The sequence below is a fragment of the Bos grunniens genome, chromosome 10 (assembly GCF_055505025.1).
Source record: "Bos grunniens cultivar Pamir isolate PY7600 chromosome 10, Bosgru_T2T1.0, whole genome shotgun sequence".
Taxonomy (NCBI): Eukaryota; Metazoa; Chordata; class Mammalia; order Artiodactyla; family Bovidae; genus Bos; species Bos grunniens.
The window spans coordinates 81,879,253-81,901,424 of NC_141174.1; the positions used below are offsets into that span (position 1 = coordinate 81,879,253).

Here is a 22,172-nt window from a genome sequence, read left to right on the forward strand (position 1 = left end):
CGTTGTATTACAGCTAGGTCCACCACCAAGTGGCAGCAACTAAATGGGAGAGGGCTTAGGAAATGTGTATGAATACATATGCATCTCTGTCAGCCACTGTTTTAAGCACTTTGCCACTTTATCTAATTTCATCGGCACAACTCAGTGCTATGCTTAGTTGCTCAGTCATGTCCAACTCTTTGTGACCCCAGGGACTGTGGCCCGCCAGACTCCTCTGTCCATGGGATTCTCCAGGCAAGAATAATGGAGTGGGTTGTCATGCCCTCCTCCAAGGGATCTTCCCAACCCAGGAATCGAACCCAGGTCTCCAGCAGTGCAGGTAGATCTTTACCATCTGAGCCACCAGGAAAGCCCACCACTCAGTGAGGTAAATGCTATTATTAATATTATCCTCATGTTCACAAATATGGAAATTAAGGCACAAGGAGAGAGGTAACTTACTTAAGGATATCCAACCATTAAGTGGAGGAACTAAGATTTGCCCCCCTTGAATTTAAATGCTGAATTCAAACTTAATTGTAGTGTGTGTGTGTGTGTGTGTGTGAGAGTGATGCATGGGTGTGTGTATTTGTGAACATCTGTAACTCTGCATCTAAGTGCACATGTGATCTGAAAGTAAGTTTGATAGTGGCTGTGTCTGTGTTGGGGTCTGTGTGACTGCTCCTAGGGATGGGGCAGAGATTGGGGGATCAAGGCCAGGCCATCTGGTCCAGAGTGCTTGAAGGTCATCAGCCTCCCCTCCCTGCTCCTCCCTGCTCTGTCAGGCCCTATATAGCCTGGGCCTGACTTCATGGTTCTCAAGATGAGTAGCCCTTCCTAGGCCCCAAAATCTAGAGGAGAAGCATCCCATGGAGAGGTGCCCCTGAGCTGCAAGATCCAGGAGCCCTGCAGCAGGACTTAGAACTGGTCTAGAGGAATTCGCTCTCGGTCCCTCCACCAGCAGTCAGCCCTGCACTTTGTGCCCCAAGGTGGTAACACAGGTCCTGTCCCAGAGGACTTATAGTCTGGCAGGGAAGGCATGACATAGCTGTGATGGACAGTGAAGGAGCAGCACAGGGCAGTTTACACTTGGTAGGTGTTGGTGCTGCTACTGCTAAGTCACTTCAGTCGTGTCCGACTCTGTGCGATCCCATAGATGGCAGCCCACTAGGCTCCTCTGTCCCTGGGATTCTCCAGGCAAGAACACTGGAGTGGGTTGCCATTTCCTTCTCCAATGCATGAAAGGAGCATGAAAGTGCAAAGTGAAAGTGAAGTCGCTCAGTCGTGCCCGACTCTTAGCGATCCCATGGACTGGAGCCCACCAGGCTCCTCCATCCGTGGGATTTTCCAGGCAAGAGTACTGGAGTGGGGTGCCATGGGAAGACTTTAATTGTTGCTTGAGAGAACAGCTCAGGAGGGACAGAAACAAGTACTGGCTGACATTCCTGCCGCAGTGCCTTAAGAGGATGTTGATTTCCCCCAGAAAGGGCAAACACTGTGGGCGGGGGATAGGTGGAGTGTCTCTAGGACAGGCTCAGCTGTGACTCGACACTTGGCTCCTGGACATAAACACCTGGACCATCCCAGCACACAGGAATCTCCTGAGGTCAGGGAATGTTTTGTTCTGTGCCGAATTAAAAATACATCCTTTCTCAGACTCCCTTGCAGCTAGAGGTGGTCACATGATCTAAGATGGCCAATGAGATGGAAGTGAAACTCACTGGTTGGAGCTTCAGGGAAAGCCCTTTGTTAAAGGGCTGGTACTATGGAAGACAGCATGGTGGTTCCTCAAAACACTAAAGATAGAATTACCATAGAATCCAACAGTTTTAATTCTGGGTATATATTCATAAAGAATTGAAATTAGGGTCTCAGAGATATTTGCATCCCCATGTTCATAGTGACATTATTCACAATAGCCAAAGGGGGGAAGCAATGCAAGTGTCCTTTGGTAGATGAATAGATAAATAAAATGTGCTAATGTATATTTAGTGGAAGTTGCTCTTTCACTAAATTACACTAAAGTGAAAATCACAAAGAGTTGTGTTCAACTCTTTGGGACCCCATAGACTGTAGCCTGGCAGGCTCCTCTGCCCATGGAATTCCCCAGGCCAGAACACTGGAGTGGGTAGCCATTCCCTTCATCCAGGGGATCATCCCAACCAGGGATCGACCAGGGATCGACCAAGGTCTCCTGCATTGCAGGTGGATTCTTTACCAGCTGAGCTACCAGGAGAGCCTGGTAATGTGTATAATGGAGTATTATTCAGCCTTAAAAAGGAAGGAAATTCTGACATATGATACAACATGGATGAACCTTGAGGATATTGTGCTAAGTGAAAAAGGCCAGCCACAGAAAGACAAATATTGTATAAGTCTGCTTATATGAGGCATTTCAGTTCAGTTCAGTCACTCAGTCGTGTCCGACTCTTTGCGACCCCATGAATCACAGCATGCCAGGCCTCCCTGTCCATCACCAACTCCCAGAGTTCACTCAGACTCACGTGCATGGAGTCAATGATGCCATCCAGCCATCTCATCCTCTGTCGTCCCCTTCTCCTCCTGCCCCCAATCCCTCCCAGCATCAGAGTCTTTTCCAATGAGTCAACTCTTCGCATGAGGTGGCCAAAGTATTGGAGTTTCAGCTTTAGCATCATTCCTTCCAAAGAACACCCAGGGCTGATCTCCTTTAGAATGGACTGGTTGGATCTCCTTGCAGTCCAAGGGACTCTCAAGAGTCTTCTCCAACACCACAGTTCAAAAGCATCAATTCATTGGCGCTCAGCCTTCTTCACAGTCCAACTCTCACATCCATACATGACCATTGGAAAAACCATAGCTTTGACTAGACGGACCTTTGTTGGCAAAGTAATGTCTCTGCTTTTCAATATGCTATCTAGGTTGTTCATAACTTTTCTTCCAAGGAGCAAGCGTCTTTTAATTTCATGGCTGCAGTCACCATCTGCAGTGATTTTGGAGTAAAAAAAAAACAATTGTCTGTCACTGTTTCCATTGTTTCCCCATCTATTTGCCATGAAGTGATGGGATCGAATGCCATGATCTTAGTTTTCTGAATGTTGAGCTTTAAGCCAACTTTTTCACTCTCCTCCTTCACTTTAATCGAGAGGCTCTTTAGTTCTTCTTTGCTTTCTGCCATAAAGGTGGTGTCATCTGCAAATCTGAGGTTATTGATATTTCCCTTGGCAATCTTGATTCCAGCTTGTGCTTCATCCAGCCTGGCATGTCTCATGATGTACTCTGCATATAAGTTAAATAAGCAGGGTGACAATATACAGCCTTGATGTACTCCTTTCTTGCTTTGGAACCAGTCTATTTTCCATGTCCAGTTCTAACTGTTGCTTCTTGACCTGCATACAGATTTCTCAGGAGGCAGGTCAGGTGATCTGGTATTCCCATCTCTTGAAGAATTTTCCACAGTTTGTTGTGATCCACACAGTCAAAGGCTTTGATATAGTCGAGAAAACAGAAGTAGATATTTTTCTGGAACCCTCTTTCTTTTTCAATGATCCAACAGATGTTGGCAATTTGAACTCTGGTTCCTCTGCTTTTTCTAAATCCAGCTTGAACATCTGCAAGTTCATGGTTCACGTACTGTTGAAGCCTAGCTTGAAGAATTTTGAGCATTACTTTACTAGTGTGTGAGATGAGTGCAACTGTGCGGTAGTTTTAACATTCTTTGGTATTGCCTTTCTTAGGAATTGGAATGAAAACTGACCTTTTCCAGTCCTGTGGCCATTGCTGAGTTTTCCAAATTTGCTGGCATATTGAGTGCAGCACTTTCACAGCATCATCTTTTAGGATTTGAAATAGCTCAACTGGAATTCCATCACCTCCATTAGCTTTGTTCATAGTGATGCTTCCTAAGGCCCACTTGACTTCGCATTCCAGGATGTCTGGCTCTAGGTAAGTGATCACACCATCGTGGTTATCTGGGTCATGATCTTTTTTGTATAGTTCTTCTGTGTATTCTTGCCACCTCTTCTTAATATCTTCTGCTTTTGTTAGGTCCATACCATTTCTGTCCTTTATTGTACCCATCTTTGCATGAAATGTTCCCTTGGTATCTCTAATTTTCTTGAAGAGATCTCTAGTCTTTCCCATTCTATTGTTTTCCTCTATTTCTTTGATCACTGAGGAAGTCTTTCTTATCTCTCCTTGCTATTCTTTGGAACTCTGCATTCAAATGGGTATATCTTTCCTTTTCTCCTTTGCCTTTCATTTCTCTTCTTTTCTCATCTGTTTGTAAGGCATCCTCAGACAACCATTGTGACTTTTTGCATTTCTTTTTCTTGGGGATGGTCTTCATCACTGCCTCCTGCACAATGTCAGAAACCTCTGTCCATAGTTCTTCAGGCACTCTGTCTATCAGATCTAATCTATTTGTCACTTCCACTGTATAATTATAAGGGATTTGATTTAGGTCATGCCTGAATGGTCCAGTGGTTTTCCCTACTTACTTCAATTTAAGTCTGAATTTTGCAATAAGGAGTTCATGATTTGAGCCACAGTCAGTTCCTGGTCTTGTTTTTGCTGACTGTATAGAGCTTCTCCATCTTTGGCTGCAAAGAATATAATTAATCTGATTTCGGTATTGACCATCTGGTGGTGTCCATGTGTAGAGTCTTCTCTTGTGTTGTTGGAAGAGGGTGTTTCCTGTGACCAGTGCGTTCTCTTGGCAAAACTCTTTTAGCCTTTGACCTGCTTCGTTCTGTACTCCAAGGCCAAATTTACCTGTTATTCCAGGTATCTCTTGACTTCCTACTTTTGCATTCCAGTCCCCTATAATGAAAAGGACATCTTTTTGGGGTATTAGTTTTAAAAGGTCTTGTAAGTCTTCATAGAACCGTTCAAATTCAGCTTCTTCAGCATCACTGGTCGGGGCATAGACTTGGATTACTGTGATATTGAATGGCTTGCTTTGGAGACAAACAGAGATCATTCCGTCGTTTTTGAGATTGCATCCAAGTACTGCATTTCGGACTCTTGTTTACTATGATGGCTACTCCATTTCTTCTAAGGGATTCTTGCCCACAGTAGTAGATATAATGGTTGTCTGAGTTAAATTCATCCACTTCAGTTCATTTTAGTTCACTGATTCCTAGAATGTCGACATTCACTCTTGCCATCTCCTGTTTGACCACTTCCAATTTGCCTTGATTCGTGGACCTAACATTCCAGGTTCCTATGCAATATTGCTCTTTACAGTGTCAGACTTTACTTCCATCAGCAGTCACATCCACAACTGGGTGTTATTTTTGCTTTGGTTCCGTCTCTTCATTCTTCCTGAAATTATTTCTCCACTGATCTCCCGTAGTATACTGGGCACCTCCCGACCTGGGGAGTCCATCTTTCAGTGTGCTATTTTTTTGCCTTTTCATGCTGTTCATGGGGTTCTCAGGGCAAGAATACTGAAGTGATTTGCCATTCCTTTCTCCAATGGACCACGTTTTGTCAGAACTCTTCACCATGACCCGTACATCTTGGGTGGCCCTACACAGCATGGCTCGTAGTTTCACTGAGTTGATCAGTTTGGTTAGTTTTCTGTGATTGTGGTTTTCATTCTGTCTGCCCTCTGATGGATAAGGATAAGAGGCTTATGGAAGCTTCCTGATGGGAGAGACTGACCGAGGGGGAAACTGGGACTTATTCTGATAGGTGGGGCCATGCTCAGTAACAGAGAAATGATGACCTTCCATAATCTTGTCCTCCCCAGGATACCTGTAAAGAACATCAGACCACCATTTTGGCAAAGGGAGGGGGTGTTCTGACCCTCTTATTAGCCTCCCCAGGACAGAAATTCTGAGTTCATGGTGAAATTGAAAGACAACTTCCTTTTGCCTCCTTTGACATACAAAAGGACAGATGTCTCCCTCATCTGTTTGAATACTCTTAAATCCAGCAATTGGATTCCTTAACCTGGCTTTGAAGTGGGGGTTTTAAGGCCCCATTTAGCATTTTTTCCCTGAGGTTCCCTGTGACACCAGTGTCTTGGCATTGGCCTTCTGCACTCCGGCTGATTGTTGCACATCACCCCCCGAATTGTCTGTGTTTTCAGGCCTCAAGTCCTTGATATCTTGGCAAAGGCCACATCTCCCAACCCACCCCACCCACTCATTTAGGGTTCCCAGGGCTGCCATCTGGAGCAGGCCAGCCAGCCCAGACTAAGTCAGCTCCATTTCCCTGAATGAGCAGATCCAGTATGGGGTTGAACATGGTACATAGTGACCACTGCAGGTTCCTGCTAGAAAGTTTCTTATTTCTGGCACTTGGGTATTAGAGTAGACTTCAGGTGTCTGGGCTTCACTGGTGACTCAGATGGTAAAGAATCTGCTGGCAATGCAGGAGACCTGGGTTAGATCCTTGGGTTGGGAAAATCCCCTGGAGAAGGGAATGACAACCCTCTCCAGTATTCTTGCCTGGAGAATGCCATGGACAGAGTGGCATATAGCTCTGGTGGGCTATAATCCATGGGGTCGCAAAGAGTCAGACATAACTGAGCTACTAACACTTTCACTTTTCGGGTGTCTAGATTCAAATACTTCCAGCTGGAAGCTTCTGGCCAGCAAAGTAACAGGAGCAGCCTGAAAAAAGAGAGGAACCGATCCTCGCTGGAGGATCATCCAGGAACACTTCTCCCCCAACACACACACTCTCACACACACACTAACAAACATACGCTAACCAGGCTTGTATAACCATCTGCCTTCACCCAACCCACCGTCCCTTCTTCATTATCTGTCATGGGTGGAGCCATTCAGCTCCCTCTTCCTTCTCTGTAGCCCAGGCTTACAGTGCTCTCAGTCCTAGGAATCTATCTCAGATTCTGTGTCCTGCTGCTGGAGGGTCAGGGTTGTCCTCCCAACAGGAGGTTTGGGCCAGAATTAAAGAACAAAACAAGAACATTAAAAACTGCACCGTAATGCCAGGGGAAATCTGTCATCACATTGTGAGTTGTTTTGTTCTAATAACTTCAAATCACGTAGCACTTGCACGACCCTGAGAGCCAGCACCTCCTTCAAGTTGCATCATAGGTGCCTCATATACGGTGCCCTCACCCTGGCCCCACTGTTAGGTTTGACCTATGACATTCAGAGAAGACAGCACAGAAGAGGAAGAGGAAGACTTCCAGCTGGAAGAATAAGGCACAGAGAACAAAGACAGTGGATAAACCTCTTGAAATCCAGAAGTCCTTATCTCAATCCAGGTGTTAAACCTTAGGTATTAACATTGCTGTTTGGTCTTAGTTGGGCTTGAAACAGTGTGCCTGGGCGTCTTCAGGACATCTTATCATAGTCCCATTCCTGGTGGGGATACAAGGAAAAGTGTCACTGCCCCAGTGATGAGAACGATTCATTCAATCCTCCTTGATGAGTCCTTCCTTAAAAAAATTGTTTTTATTTATTTCATTTTTGGTTGTGGTGGGTCTTCGTTGCTTTCTCTAGTTGCAGTGAGTAGGGGCTGCTCTAAGTTTGCCGTGCACAGGTTTTCTCATTGTGGTGCCTCTCCAGTTGCAGAGCATAGACTCTAGGTGCACGGGCTTCAGTAGTTGTGGCTTGTGGGCCTCATTGCTCTGCGGCATATGGAATCTTCCCAGATCAGGAATGGAAAGCCCTGCATTGGCAAGCAGATTGCCATCCCTTGTACCACCAGGGAAGTCCTGTTTATTTATTTTGACTGCACTGGATCTCAGTTGTGGCAACATGGGATCTTGGATGCGGCATGTGAGGTTCCTAGTTTTGGTGTGTGGGATCTAGTTCCCTGACTGTGGATGGAGCCCGGACTCCCTGCACTGGGAACAGAGTCTTCCTCACTGGACCACCAGGTAAGTCACCCTGATGGGTCATTCTTAACCTGCCAGTTCTTGATGTCCATCTGTAATTTCTGGGTCACAGTTGGCCCCCTTTCCCTCCCTGCCTTCTCTTAGTCCCAGTGGCCCTCTCTTTGGGAGAAATACAGTGTGTGATGCAAGTGACCGCTCTTGGACCACGTCTTGGCAACTGCTAGGTCTCCACTTGGGTCCCTGCTCCTGGGGAAAACAACTGAGAAAACTATGTGAGCTGCAACAGCTCCAGCCAGTGACCAAGGCTCAGTCCTCGCACAGGGCCCTCCCTCCCCACTCACACCACTGACTGGAAACCAGGCTTTCCTCCCACCTCACCCAAGATTCCCACATCAAATATGGGGTATTGCTCCTCATTGGCTTAACTGCTTTCTCCACGTTTGTGGCTGGCAGTGGCTAATGCATTCAATCTTGCATTTGTTTTCTTAAAACAGGACTTTCAGCACAATAACGTATTTGGCATCTCTTCTCCTTTCTTCATTTCCCAAGATGAGATAATCACAAACACAACTTCTAAAGAAATCTACAACCAGACTTTTCGAGGAAACCCGACACCTCCACAGACAAATGGCGATCAGCCTCAGGTTTTCAATAGGGAGCTTTAGCAGCAGCAAGGACTGTCCATTCAGGGAGAGGGGTGATACCTCTGAGGAATGACACCAGCCAACAAGTTCCTCCCCTCACCCTAGAAGTTTCCCCACCAGCCCTTCATCATTCTGATGGGGTCAGCATTGCTGTCAAAATGTGTTCCTCTCCATCACTCCACACCCTCCACCCTAAGTACTCCCTCCCCTCAGGGAAAGGAAGTCTATCAGAAAAGGTTCTCTCAAACTGAACAAATCGGTTACTTCCTCCCATAAGTCCCCCTCAGGATACAGGTGCCAACTTCAACCCTGATTGGATCTGACGGGCCTTGCCCACAGTGTTCTCTGCTTGTCTCATGCTTTATCTCCATAAGCATTTGAGAGCTCCCTCGGGGCAGGGACCCAGGCTTATTCACCTCCAGGTTCCTTGCCCCTTCTGCTCCTGTACCCACCCTACATCTTGTAGCTGAAAGAACAATTGAACTCTGGAGCAAATGCCTTAACCCTGGCTGGCAGGACTGGGGTGTAGACAGTACAATAGTCTGGAAGCCAGGACACTAAGGCTCACCTCCCAGCCCTGCCAGGGACTGGCCATGTGGTGGCGGGGGTGGGGGAAGAGTGGGTCATCTGTTCAGGGTCTCTGTCTCTTTTTCCTCCAAAAAAATCCACCTCAGGCTCACCTGCAGCCAGCCACTTCTGAGAGCATCAGGAGAATTTCCCCCTTAGCCCTGTAGCAGGCAGGACTATTGAAGCTATCGCCACAAACAAATGGTCTGCAAAGCCAAGAAGGAACTAATGGTGGTGGTTGTTAAGTCATGTCAGACTCTTGCAACCCCATGGACTGTAGCCTGCCGGGTTGCTTTGCTCATGGGATTCTCCAGGCAAGAAGACTGGAGTGGGTTGCCATTTCCTCCTTCAGGGGAATTCTCCCTATCCAGGAATAAAATCCTGGTCTCCTGAATTGCAGGCAGATTCTTTACCAACTGAGCTACCAGGGAAGCCCTAAGAAGGAACTAAGTTTGCCTCCAAATTCCCTGCTTTCCCCCAACCCCAAGGTTTTCTCTCCATGGTTGACATAGCATTTGCTACCCTGCGCCCCCTTCTGGTGATAAGTGGAAAGATCCCACGCACACCACTGCCCCCGCAACCCCCGCCCCAGGTCCACAAGGATACTCCTCAATACTTGGAGCTGGAGGAGGAAGTGGGAGGAGAGAAGAGGGGAAAGCAGTGTGGACTGGGGCTGTGGAGGTCAGGGAAGTGTCCAGAGTAATCCTTTTAAACACAGGCAAATTAAGTCATTCCTCTGCTCAGAATTCTCCAGGGTAAAAGCTGAGTCTGACCCAGGGTTTCTGAGTCTTTGACTAGGCTTTCTCTAGTTTCAGGGAGGGGGGCTATTCTTCGTTGTTGTGTCTGGGCTTCTCACTGTGGTGGCTCTCTTGTTGTGGAGCATAAGCTGTAGGTGCATCAGCTCAACAGTTGTGGCACACTTGGGCTCAGTTGCTACCCTGCAGCACGTGGAATCTTCCTGGACCAGGGATCGAACCCATGTTCCCTGCATTGGCAGGCAGATTCCTAATCACTGGGCCACCAGCAAGTCCAGAATGGTTTTTAAATAGGGGCGAAAGATCAAAGTTTGGAACAGTAATAATCACATATACTCTCCCCCACCGCTTATGTATTTAGGGGTTTGCAGGCAAGATTACAGCAGGGCAGATGGCTGCTGTGGGGAGGCAGGACTCCAGATCTCCAGATTCAGAGTCTGTGCCTTACCTCCTGACCCATCTTGTTTCAGCTGCTCCCCTGACATGACTGAAGCCACCTGACCTCAGCTCCTTCTCAAGGTCTGGCTTCTGTATAATTGTAATTCAACCCAAGTGTGAAAGGACAGGTTCCTGGGAAGCAGACTCTAATATGGAGATTAGCACCCAGGAAGTTCATTAGGGATGCTCTTGTGCTCAACACCTGAAGAAAAAAGGAACTGGGCAGAGAGAGATGTTGGGCCACAATACAGGCTCAAAAATGGCCTCAGCCAGCCCCATGGGGCACTCTGAAGCTGGGATGACCTCTTTAGCATTGTCTTGTGTTAGGGCCAGGGCTGGTCTTTTGTACCCAAGCACTGTTCAACCATTGGATGTGGGTCTCCTGGGAAGGGGGAATGGCCTGATCCAGGTTACTCTCTTCGGCAGAAACAATCCCAAAGAAGACTTACAACTGAGAGCTATCTTCCTGCAGAAATGCTATGAGTGTTGGGAACAAGCTCTTCAGTCATGAATGAGGATTCCTGCAGCCCAGCACAGCATCCGTGTAGTAACAGTGATACATGTTTAATTAGCCCTTGTTCTAGGCCTGACTCAGGGTCTCCCTCAAACTCAGTGGGGTCTTAGAAACTTCAGGAACTTACCTAACGCACCTAGGTACAGGTATCGGACTCCTGAAGGGGAGTAAGAGGCCTTGAGTTCTAAGTCAGCTACTGACTCTCTTTGTGACATCAGGCAAGTCCCTGACCTCTCTTAGCCTCAGTTTCCCCATATGTATATGAAGGTTGAGCTGAGGTCCTTGGTCAATAGTTTGTGGCCTTATGATGCCTAAAATCATGGATGGCAAAGAGTGAAGCCTGCCTGTGCCTCATTCTTGGACCTCAAGGCCCACACCACCACCCCAGAGCTCTCACTTTTTGAACTGTCAGACTCACATCTTTATGGGCAGGGACTACAGGTTGAATAATCAAATACAAGTCAAAATTAGATCTAAGAGACAGTGCGCTCTTCCCAACTCCCCCAAACCTTCCCAGAATGGATTTTAGCTCTTCCCAATATTCATGGTTTCTGCCCTTACTGTATATTTGATAGGCAAGATACTTGGAGGTCGTTCAAGTTACCACCCTGTTTTGTGACATCACAGGTCACACAGAGACATCTATCTCCTAGGGAGTTATGATCTCACATTAGTTATTAGCAGCTCCTGGGGGCTCTCAGTGGGGCTTTTGGAAAAAAAGATAAAAGGTAATTTGGAAGTCTGGTTTTGCTTTGGGAATAATAAATCCTTAAATTATCTCCCTGCCACCAGTTTCACATTTCTCAGGATAGTCCCCTGTTCATCTAGCTTGGTGGTTCATTTTGGAATTGTTTTTGTAGATGGTTTACGCTTTTCTTCTAAGAGGAAACTGCCTTCGTTTCTCGGCTCTCCATTTTGACTTCTCATGACCAGAGTGAGATCGGGGAGAATGTGGTGCCCCCACCCACATTTCTAAACTAATGTGGAATGTAAAGAAGGAAACAAGCCAAACAATAGCCAGGCATGATCCTTGAAGTCATAGCGCAAGAGAAGGGGAAGGCCCGCAAATACCGCTTAGTCCATTTGCTCCCATGTTAGAGATGGGAAAGCTAGGGAGAGGGAAGATGAGACCCCAGCTTCTTAACAAGTAGGAGATCCTTCAAAATAAGAGGAGGAGGACTTTCAGAATATGGCCTTGCATTTGAAATGACAGAGCAGATATACAATCAATTTTTAAAGTAACCAATACACAATAGAAATAGAAAATAAGATGAAGAGCCACTGGCAGACCCGAAATATTGGGAAATTTCTAGATAATGGAAAGCAGGGGGTTTCAGAGTTCCATCTTGATGCTGAATTAAGTAAACTGAGGATTTCCTCCCCTGAATTCAGCCTTGAAGACACTGTATAATGAAAGAGGAGTGATATATCCCAGAATCAAACTTGGAGAAACAGAAGTCAGACAGGTCCCAGTCTGTGTGGATATGCAAATTATAGGTGGAGAAAGTCAATATCATGGATGGATGAGAATCTAGGGGAAGACTTTCTAGTGGATTTTCTCTCCTCCACAATAATCTTCCTTTCCACTTCTATGGGCAGAACACACCAATATAACACCAGCTGAAAATGGCAAGGTAACCTCAAAGGCAGTTTTGAAGCCAGTTAGGGTGAGAAGTGGGCTTCCTTGGCAGCTACGCAGGGGATGGAGTTTCCATCTCTGGGTCAGAAAGATCCCCTGGAGAAGGGAATGGCATCCCACTCCAATATCCTTGCTTAGAAAATCCCATGGACAGAGGAGCCTGGCAGGCTACAGTCAATGGGGTTCCAAAGAGTTGGACACAAAGCAAGAAGAGATAAGAAAGCCTTCCTCAGCGATCAGTGCAAAGAAATAGAGGAAAACAACAGAATGGGAAAGACTAGAGATCTCTTCAAGAAAATTAGAGATACCAAGGGAACATTTCATGCAAAGATGGGCTCGATAAAGGACAGAAATGGTATGGACCTAACAGAAGCAGAAGATATTAAGAAGAGATGGCAAGAATACACAGAAGAACTGTACAAAAAGGATCTTCACGACCCAGATAATCACGATGGTGTGATCACTGACCTAGAGCCAGACATCCTGGAATGTGAAGTCAAGTGGGCCTTAGAAAGCATCACTACAAACAAAGCTAGTGGAGGTGATGAAATTCCAGTTGAGCTATTTCAAATCCTGAAAGATGATGCTGTGAAAGTGCTGCACTCAATATGCCAGCAAATTTGGAAAACTCAGCAGTGGCCACAAGACTGGAAAAGGTCAGTTTTCATTCCAATCCCAAAGAAAGGCAATGCCAAAGAATGTTCAAACTACCGCACAATTGCACTCATCTCACACGCTAGTAAAGCTCAAAATTCTCCAAGCCAGGCTTCAGCAATATGTGAACTGTGAACTTCCTGATGTTCAAGCTGATTTTAGAAAAGGCAGAGGAACCAGAGATCAAATTGCCAACATCCACTGGATCATGGAAAAAGCAAGAGAGTTCCAGAAAAACATCTATTTCTGCTTTATTGACTATGCCAAAGCCTTTGACTGTGTGGATCACAATAAACTGTGGAAAATTCTGAAAGAGATGGGAATACCAGACCACCTGACCTGCCTCTTGAGAAATCTGTATGCAGGTCAGGAAGCAACAGGTCGAACTGGACATGGAACAACAGACTGGTTCCAAATAGGAAAAGGAATATGTCAAGGCTGTATATTGTCACCCTGCTTATTTAACTTTTATGCAGAGTACATCATGAGAAACGCTGGGCTGGATGAAGCACAAGCTGGAATCAAGATTGCTGAGAGAAATATCAATAACCTCAGATATGCAGATGACACCATCCTTATGGCAGAAAGTGAAGAGGAACTAAAAAGCCTCTTGTTGAAAGTGAAAGTGGAGAGTGGAAAAGTTGGCTTCAAGCTCAACATTCAGAAAACGAAGATCATGGCATCCGGTCCCATCACTTCATGGGAAATAGATGGGGAAACAGTGGAAACAGTGTCAGACTTTATTTTTTGGGGCTCCAAAATCATGGCAGATGGTGATCGCAGTCATGAAATTAAAAGACGCTTGCTCCTTGGAAGAAAAGTTATGACCAACCTAGATAGCATATTGAAAAGCAGAGACATTACTTTGCCAACAAAGGTCCGTCTAGTCAAAGCTATGGTTTTTCCAGTAGTCATGTATGGATGTGAGAGTTGGACTGTGAAGAAAGCTGAGTGCCAAAGAATTGATGCTTTTGAACTGTGGTGTTGGAGAAGAGTCTTGAGAGTCCCTTGGACTGCAAGGAGATCCAACCAGTCCATTCTGAAGGAGATCAGCCCTGGGATTTCTTTGGAAGGAATGATGCTAAAGCTGAAACTCCAGTACTTTGGCCACCTCATGCGAAGAGTTGACTCATTGGAAAAGACTCTGATGCTGGGATGGATTGGGAGCAGGAGGAGAAGGGGACGACAGAGGATGAGATGGCTGGATGGCATCACTGACTCGATGGACGTGAGTCTGAGTGAACTCTGGGAGTTGGTGATGGACAGGGAGGCCTGGCGTGCTGGGATTCATGGGGTCACAAAGAGTCGGACACGACTGAGCGACTGAACTGAACTGAACTAGTGCCTAAACAACAACGGGGGGGGGGTGAGAAATAGATTCAACAAAGGCTGGCAGGCAGCCACTGAGCAGTCTCTCCTTCTTCCCCCACACCTTGATTGGGAAAAATGACTACACAGAGAGGCAGCTCTTAGGAAAGAGGAGTGACTAGGGCAGAGTTCAAACACGTTCTTTTGAAAGGCAGGGCTCTGTAGTCGTGGACAAACAGGAAACAGATGCTCAGAGGCTCTGCACCCTGAGGCGCTCCCCTCAGAACTTCAGGAGGAGGCGTCAAAGTAGGAATCTGGTCTTTAATCTCACTCCTCCTTCCAAAGTACACATTATTGGCTGAGAGAGCTGACACTTCCAAGGAAACATGAGCTCTGAGCCAAAAACAACCAACAAACCATGACTATCACAGAAGTGAAGAAGAATTTACATTAAGAACAATACATATATCCTTTCAAGGCGTAAGAGAAGCATTGTAAATATAAAGCAAGAGGAGCAATTATTAAAAAAATAACTAGGAATGACAAGTGTAATCATTGAAAGAAATAACTGGGGAAAGCAGCAGAATGTATTTGGCCAAAGAACAGATGAGAGTGTTGGAAGATTAGGCAGAGGACAAAAGTCAACATAAAATATATCACAAAGGATACAGAGAAGTTAAGAGGTATGGATGACATAAGTGGAGTGGATGACATGCATTCAACTGGAGTCTCAGAAAAAGAAACAAGATAAAGTATTTTAAGACACAATGTCAAATTATTTTCCTTAATTAAAAATATGGGGCCTTTGATTGAAAAGCACCTTTGCAGCATAGCCAGTCTTCTTTCACAGAACATTTGCTGCAGGAGACCTGGGCTAGATCGCTGGGTCAGGAAGATCCCCTGGAGAAGGGAATGGCTATCCACTCCAGTATTCTTGCCTGGAGCATTCCAGGGACAGAGGAGCTTTGTGGACTACAGTCCATGGGGTCGCAAAGAGTCAGACATGACCGAGCGACTAACATTTTCACTTTTCAATGAGTGACACAGGAGGCTGGGGGAAATGTGTGTAGCAGGAAGAGTGTAGAATAAGAAAGTGAAATTTCCCCACAGATTCACAGTGCTTAGGAGACAAAGTCGTTAGAGGAAGGCGGTGGTTGTGTCAAACACACAGCTAGTCTCGATATTTGCCAAATTTTGAAGCTGTATTGATTTGGAGGCTAATCAAATTTCTTAAACGCATAAACGAATTCCCCACGGTGTTTTATGGCTATGGAAATGAAGACGTGACTAGCTCTCAATCAAACCAGAGGGAGACTGAGTCAAAAAGAACTAGAACCCAACCTCAATCTAGTTTATTTTTTAATCACATTGTTGTGATTGGCACCATATCTTATCTACATAAGATAGAAAGGGTAAAACCTATCTAGGGAAAATTCTTCAGTCTTAGTTCATATATGTAAGATCTCTGCATGCGTGTTAAGTTGCTACCGTCCTGTCCAACTCTTTGCAACTGTATGGACTGTATCCCACCAGGCTCCTCTGTCCATGGGATTCTTCAGGCAAGAATACTGGAGTGGGTTGCCATGCCCTCCTCCAGGGGATCTTCCCCGTCTAGGAATCGAACCCGCGTCTTTTAGGTCTTCTGCATTGGCAGGTGGGTTCTTTACCACTAGTGCCACCTGGCAGATCTCTAGTGTACAATAAAGAATTATAAGGCACATGAAAAGGCAGGAAAATGGGATCATATGTGCTCAGGAGAAAAAAGAAGAAGACCCACAGTTGACCCATATTTTCCAGTTACACAAGATTTTTATTATTTTTTTCTTTGAGGACAACACCCTTTATTCCACACTAGTTAATCAATGCATACAGCACTAAGGGTCTCCTGATTCACTCCATCACTGAAGTACGCCTGTGCATCCCCCTAGTGATGGTGCTGTCTGAACCGCAGTCCACAGTAGCTACATGTTGCCTCCTTTGTTTCTTTGTCCGAGTTTATGTACACCGTGGCTGGCCTTGGATCCCTTCATTCCTGTCACAAGATACCACTTGCCTTCTGACTTCACTCACAGGCTGCTCTGCTATCAGGTCAGTGGTAGAGCTTTCATTCACTTCCTTCTGACAACCTACAAATGGGAGTTGCCTACAGTCGTTATGGTCATAAAACTGGCCAGTGTGTGTGACCTCCTCACCAGCTAGTGAGGACTGCACACTGAAGCACCTGGTGCCCCCTGGGCAGGCTCCATGCCACCAGGCTGCCCTGGTCCAGCAGCCAGAGGAAGGTCACTGCTGCCACCATCTTGCCAGACATTGGGATACAGAGTCCCAGCCGCTGGACCACCAGGGAAGTTGCTGCCCATTTTTTGTTTGGGTTTTTTGCTTGTTATTGAAATGTATGAGCTGCTTGTATGTTTTGGAAATTAAGCATTTATTGGTTTCATCATTAGCAAATATTTTCTCCCAGTCTGTAGGTCATCTTTTCATTTTGTTTATGGTTTCCTTTGTTGTACAAAAGCTTGTAAGTTTGATTAGGTCCCATTTGTTTATTTTTGCATGTATTTCAATTGCCTCAGACAAGGCATTTTTAAAGAACTGTTTCAAATATGTTGAAGGGGAAAATGGAAAGTATGACAAAATTGTTAAAAAGAATACTTTAGCAGAGAATTGTAATCTGTAAAAATATCAAATGGACTTTTTCTGGAGCTGCAAAGTATAATTTCTGAAATTACAAACTCACTGATGGATTTAAAAGCAACAAACAGAATTGGTAAACCCAAAGGTCAATATAAATTATCCAAACTGAAGCCCACAGAAAAAAAACAATGGAAAGAAGAGACATGCAAGACACAATCAAAGGTTTACACATAGTGAAACTGGAATCCAAGCAGAGAGGATGGAGAGAATGAGTTAGAAGCAAAGTTGGAAGAGAGAAAGATCAAGAACTTTCCAAAACTGATCAAAGATATCAATGTATAGATTCAAGATACTTGGTAAAACCCAAGTAGGACAGATACAAAGAAAATAATGCCTAAATACTTAGTTAAATGGCTGAAACCAAAGCTAAGTAACCAGTAGCCAGAGAATAAGTAAGTAGCCAAGTAGCTAAGTAAACCAGTAGCTAACTAAAAGGTAGCCAGAGAATAAAGACGCATTATGCACTCATCTCACACGCTAGTAAAGCAATGCTCAAAATTCTTCAAGCCAAGCTTCAGCAATATGTGAACCGTGAACTTCCTGATGTTCAACCTGGTTTTAGAAAAGGCAGAGGAACCAGAGATCAAATTGCCAACATCCGCTGGATCATGGAAAAAGCAAGAGAGTTCCAGAAAAACATCTATTTCTGCTTTATTGACTATGCCAAAGCCTTTGACTGTGTGGATCACAATAAACTGTGGAAAATTCTGAAAGAGATGGGAATACCAGACCACCTGACCTGCCTCTTGAGAAATTTGTATGCAGGTCAGGAAGCAACAGTTAGAACTGGACATGAAACAACAGACTGGTTCCAAATAGGAAAAGGAGTACGTCAAGGCTGTATATTGTCACCCTGCTTATTTAACTTATATGCAGAGTACATCATAAGAAATGCTGGGCTGGAAGAAGCACAAGCTGGAATCAAGATTGCTGGGAGAAATATCAATAACCTCAGATATGCAGATGATACCATCCTTATGGCAGAAAGTGAAGAGGAACTAAAAAGCCTCTTGATGAAAGTGAAAGTGGAGAGTGGAAAAGTTGGCTTCAAGCTCAACATTCAGAAAACAAAGATCATGGCATCTGGTCCCATCACTTCATGGCAAATAGATGGGGAAATAGTGGAAACAGTGTCAGACTTATTTTGGGGGGGTCCAAAATCACTGCAGATGGTGATTGCAGCCATGAAATTAAAAGACACTTACTCCTTGGAAGAAAAGTTATGACCAACCTAGATAGCATATTCAAAAGCAGAGACATTACTTTGCCAACAAAGGTCTGTCTAGTCAAAGCTATGGTTTTTCCAGTGGTTATGTATGGATGTGAGAGTTGGACTGTGAAGAAAGCTGAGCACCGAAGAATTGATGCTTTTGAACTGTGGTGTTGGAGAAGACTCTTGAGAGTCCCTTGGACTGCAAGGAGATCCAACCAGTCCATTTTAAAGGAGATCAGTCCTGGGTGTTCACTGGAAGGACTGATGCTAAAGCTGAAACTCCAGTACTTCGTCCACCTCATGCGAAGAGTTGACTCATTGGAAAAGACTCTGATGCTGGGAGGGATTGGGGGCAGGAGGAGAAGGGGACGACAGAGGATGAGATGGCTGGATGGCATCACGGACTCGATGGACACAAGTTTGAGTAAACTCCGGGAGTTGGTGATGGACAGCGAGGCCTGGCATGCTGCGATTCATGGGGTCTCAAAGAGTTTGACATGACTGAGCGACTGAACTGAACCGAACTGATGTACTTTCAAAGGAGCAACAGTAAGATTTGATCATTTTGCATCAAGATTTTGGAAGCTGCAGAAATTGAATGACCTTTCTTAAGGTGCTGAAAGAAAAAAAAAAAACACCCTGCAAATGTAATTCTATCTCCAACAGAAATACCTTTTAAATTATGAAAGCAGGGAGGGTAAGTTGGGAGGCTGGGCTTGACATATATACACTGTTATATATAAAATAGATAATTAATGAGATCCTACTGTATAACACAGGGAACTCTACTCAAAACTTTGTAATGGCGTATATGGGAAAAGAATCTTAAAATGAATGGATATATGTATAACTGATTCACTTTGCTCTACACCCAAAACTAACACAACATTGTAAATCAACTATACTCCAGTAAAACTTTAAAAAATATGAAATCAAAGTAATGACATGTTTCAGACAAAAAAAAGGAAAAAAGACAAACCCAAACTGCGGCCAAAATAATATGCTACTGGAGAATGGATGGTCAAATAAACTAATGGAATCAACTAAGAGAGTCCAGATATAGATCCACATATATACAAACAAATGATTTTTTATTAAAATAACAAAGCAAATTCAATGCGGAAAGGAAAATATCCTTAATAAATGGTGCTAGAAAATTTGGATATCCATATGAGAAGTAAAGGACCTCAATCCCTACCTCACACTATACACAAAACCCAATTTGAGTCCGATTATAGGCTGAAACATAAGAGCTAAAATAATAAAGCTACTAGAAGTGCTAGGGGAATATTTTTGTGACCCCTGGGTAGGCAGGGAATTCTTAGGGAGGATCCAGAAAGTATAAACCATAAAGGATTGGTTAATTGGATTTCATCAAAATTAAAAATTTCTATTCATCAGAAAGCACCATCAAGAAAATAGGCAAGGGACTTCCGTGGTGGTCCAGTGACTAGGACTCCAAGCTCCCAATGCAGGGGCCTGAGTTCGATTCCCTGGACAGGGAACTAGGTCCCACATGCCAAAACTAAGAGTCCACATGCCACAATGAAGACTGAAGACCCTTCATGCTGCAACTAAACCCTGATCCAGCCAAATAAGATAAAATAAATATTAAGGGAAAAAAGCCAAGGGGAGATCAAGAGGCCAGTCTCCAAGATGGTACTGAAGAAAGACAAGAAGCCCAAGAAAGTCAACCTGGAGATTTGATTTGAACCTTACTCACAGAGTCAAAAGATAGAACTTTTGACTCTGGAAATTTTGAACGGTTTCTATAGGAGAAGGTTAAAGTGAATGGAAAGATTAGAGATCTTGGGAGTGTTACTCACATTGAATCCTTCAAGAATAAAATCACAGTTGTTTCTCAGAAACAGTTCTCTAAAAGGTATTTATAATACTTTACCAAGAAATACCTTCAAAAGAACAATGGCTTCATGTGGTTGCATCTGAGAAGCAGACTTAGGAACTTTGTTACTTCCAGATTGGTCAAGATGAAGATGAATCTGACTATGAGGAATAGATGAAGCCATCCTTTATAGGGCTTTGCTTGCTAAAAAAAACAAATGAAGCATACAAGAGAAGCATCTTGAAATAGACCTTTAATATACCAGTGAATAAAAAAAACATGACTCTGTATGTTAAGCATTCAGCTCCTTAAGTGTATGCTGTTTATATGATGCTGGCTTTCCTTTAATACTTTTAAACTTTTTATTGGAGTATACTTGATTTACAAGGTTCTGTTAGTTTCAGGTGTACAGCAAAGTGAATCTGTTATATATATGTCCACTTTTTTTTTTTTTTAAAGATTCTTTTCCCGTATAGGCCATTACAGAGTATTGAGTAGAGTTCTCTGTGCTATATAACAGGTTCTTATTAGTTACCTATTTCATATGCGGCATGTGGGATCAGGGATCAAACCCTTGTCTCCTGCATTGGCAGGCAGATTCTTTACCACTGAGCCATCAATGAAACCTTAGATTTACTTTAAGTGATGCAAGAGGGAATATCAGTGGCAACAGATGAAAGTGTTCAAGAGACAGGTGTCAGTTGAATTGAATGAAAAATTTTGAGGTTTCAGGAGTAGCCCAAAGATACAGTGCTAGCTTGGAAGTGAATGGATCCAAGGCTGGGATGTATACAGTAAGGAAAAAACTCAACCCTGTATGGGTCTCATTCTAGACAACCCTTGAGTTCCATTTAGTCTGGATTCTCTGCCTGTGCTGATTGATGCAGACAGAGAATAAGTTTGTTACTTGAAGACTTTAAATATACAACCCCTCCTCCTCACTGCTGGGCCCAATATCAACATCCTGGAAGTTAATTACAAGATTGTCCAAAACCACAATGGATATGGGCTGAAAGTTGTGTTGGTCTATGGGTTATTATAGAAGTGGGCTTTTCCAAGGATTGTGAAAAAAATTTTTCTTATTTGATTAGTCTTTTCTGTCAGACAATCAGATCAGATCAGATCAGTCGCTCAGTCGTGTCCAACTCTTTGCGACCCCATGAATCCCAGCACGCCAGGCCTCCCTGTCCATCACCAACTCCCGGAGTTCACTCAGACTCACGTCCATCGAGTCAGTGATGCCATCCAGCCATCTCATCCTCTGTCATCCCCTTCTCCTCCTGCCCCCAATCCCTCCCAGCATCAGAGTCTTTTCCAATGAGTCAACTCTTCGCATGAGGTGGCCAAAGTTCTGGAGTTTCAGCTTTAGCATCATTCCTTCCAAAGAAATCCCAGGGCTGATCTCCTTCAGAATGGACTGGTTGGATCTCCTTGCAGTCCAAGAGACTCTCAAGAGTCTTCTCCAACACCACAGTTCAAAAGCATCAATTCATTGGCGCTCAACTTTCTTCACAGTCCAACTCTCACATCCATACATAACCACAGGAAAAAACCGTAGCCTTGACTAGACGAACCTTTGTTGGCAAAGTAATGTCTCTGCTTTTGAATATGCTGTCTAGGTTGGTCATAACTTTCCTTCCAAGGAGTAACTGTCTTTTAATTTCATGGCTGCAGTCACCATCTGTAGTGATTTTGGAGCCCCAAAAAATAAAGTCTGACACTGTTTCCACTGTTTCCCCATCTATTTCCCATGAAGTGAATGGACCGGATGCCATGATCTTCGTTTTCTGAATGTTGAGCTTGAAGCCAACTTTTTCACTCTCCACTCTCACTTTCATCAAGAGGCTTTTTAGTTCCTCTTCACTTTCTGCCATAAGGATGGTGTCATCTGCATATCTGAGGTTATTGATATTTCTCCCAGCAATCTTGATTCCAGCTTGTGTTTCTTCCAGTCCAGTGTTTCTCATGATGTACTCTGCATAGAAGTTAAATAAACAGGGTGAAAATATACAGCCTTGACGAACCCCTTTTCCCATTTGGAACCAGTCTGTTGTCCCATGTTCAGTTCTAACTGTTGCTTCCTGACCTGCATACAAACTTCTCAAGAGGCAGGTCAGGTGGTC

General features: G+C 44.4%; 2 pseudogenes across 1 annotated transcript; one reads left to right on the top strand and one right to left on the bottom strand.

Moving 5' to 3' along the window:
* Window positions 1-7,381: 7,381 nt before the first annotated feature.
* On the top strand, window positions 7,382-20,980 carry LOC147365205 (ribosomal protein eL22-like pseudogene; annotated as a pseudogene). The gene has a single exon (XR_015135241.1). The product of XR_015135241.1 is annotated as a ribosomal protein eL22-like pseudogene (transcript).
* On the bottom strand, window positions 16,089-16,598 carry LOC147365206 (NADH dehydrogenase [ubiquinone] iron-sulfur protein 6, mitochondrial pseudogene; annotated as a pseudogene).
* Window positions 20,981-22,172: the final 1,192 nt, after the last annotated feature.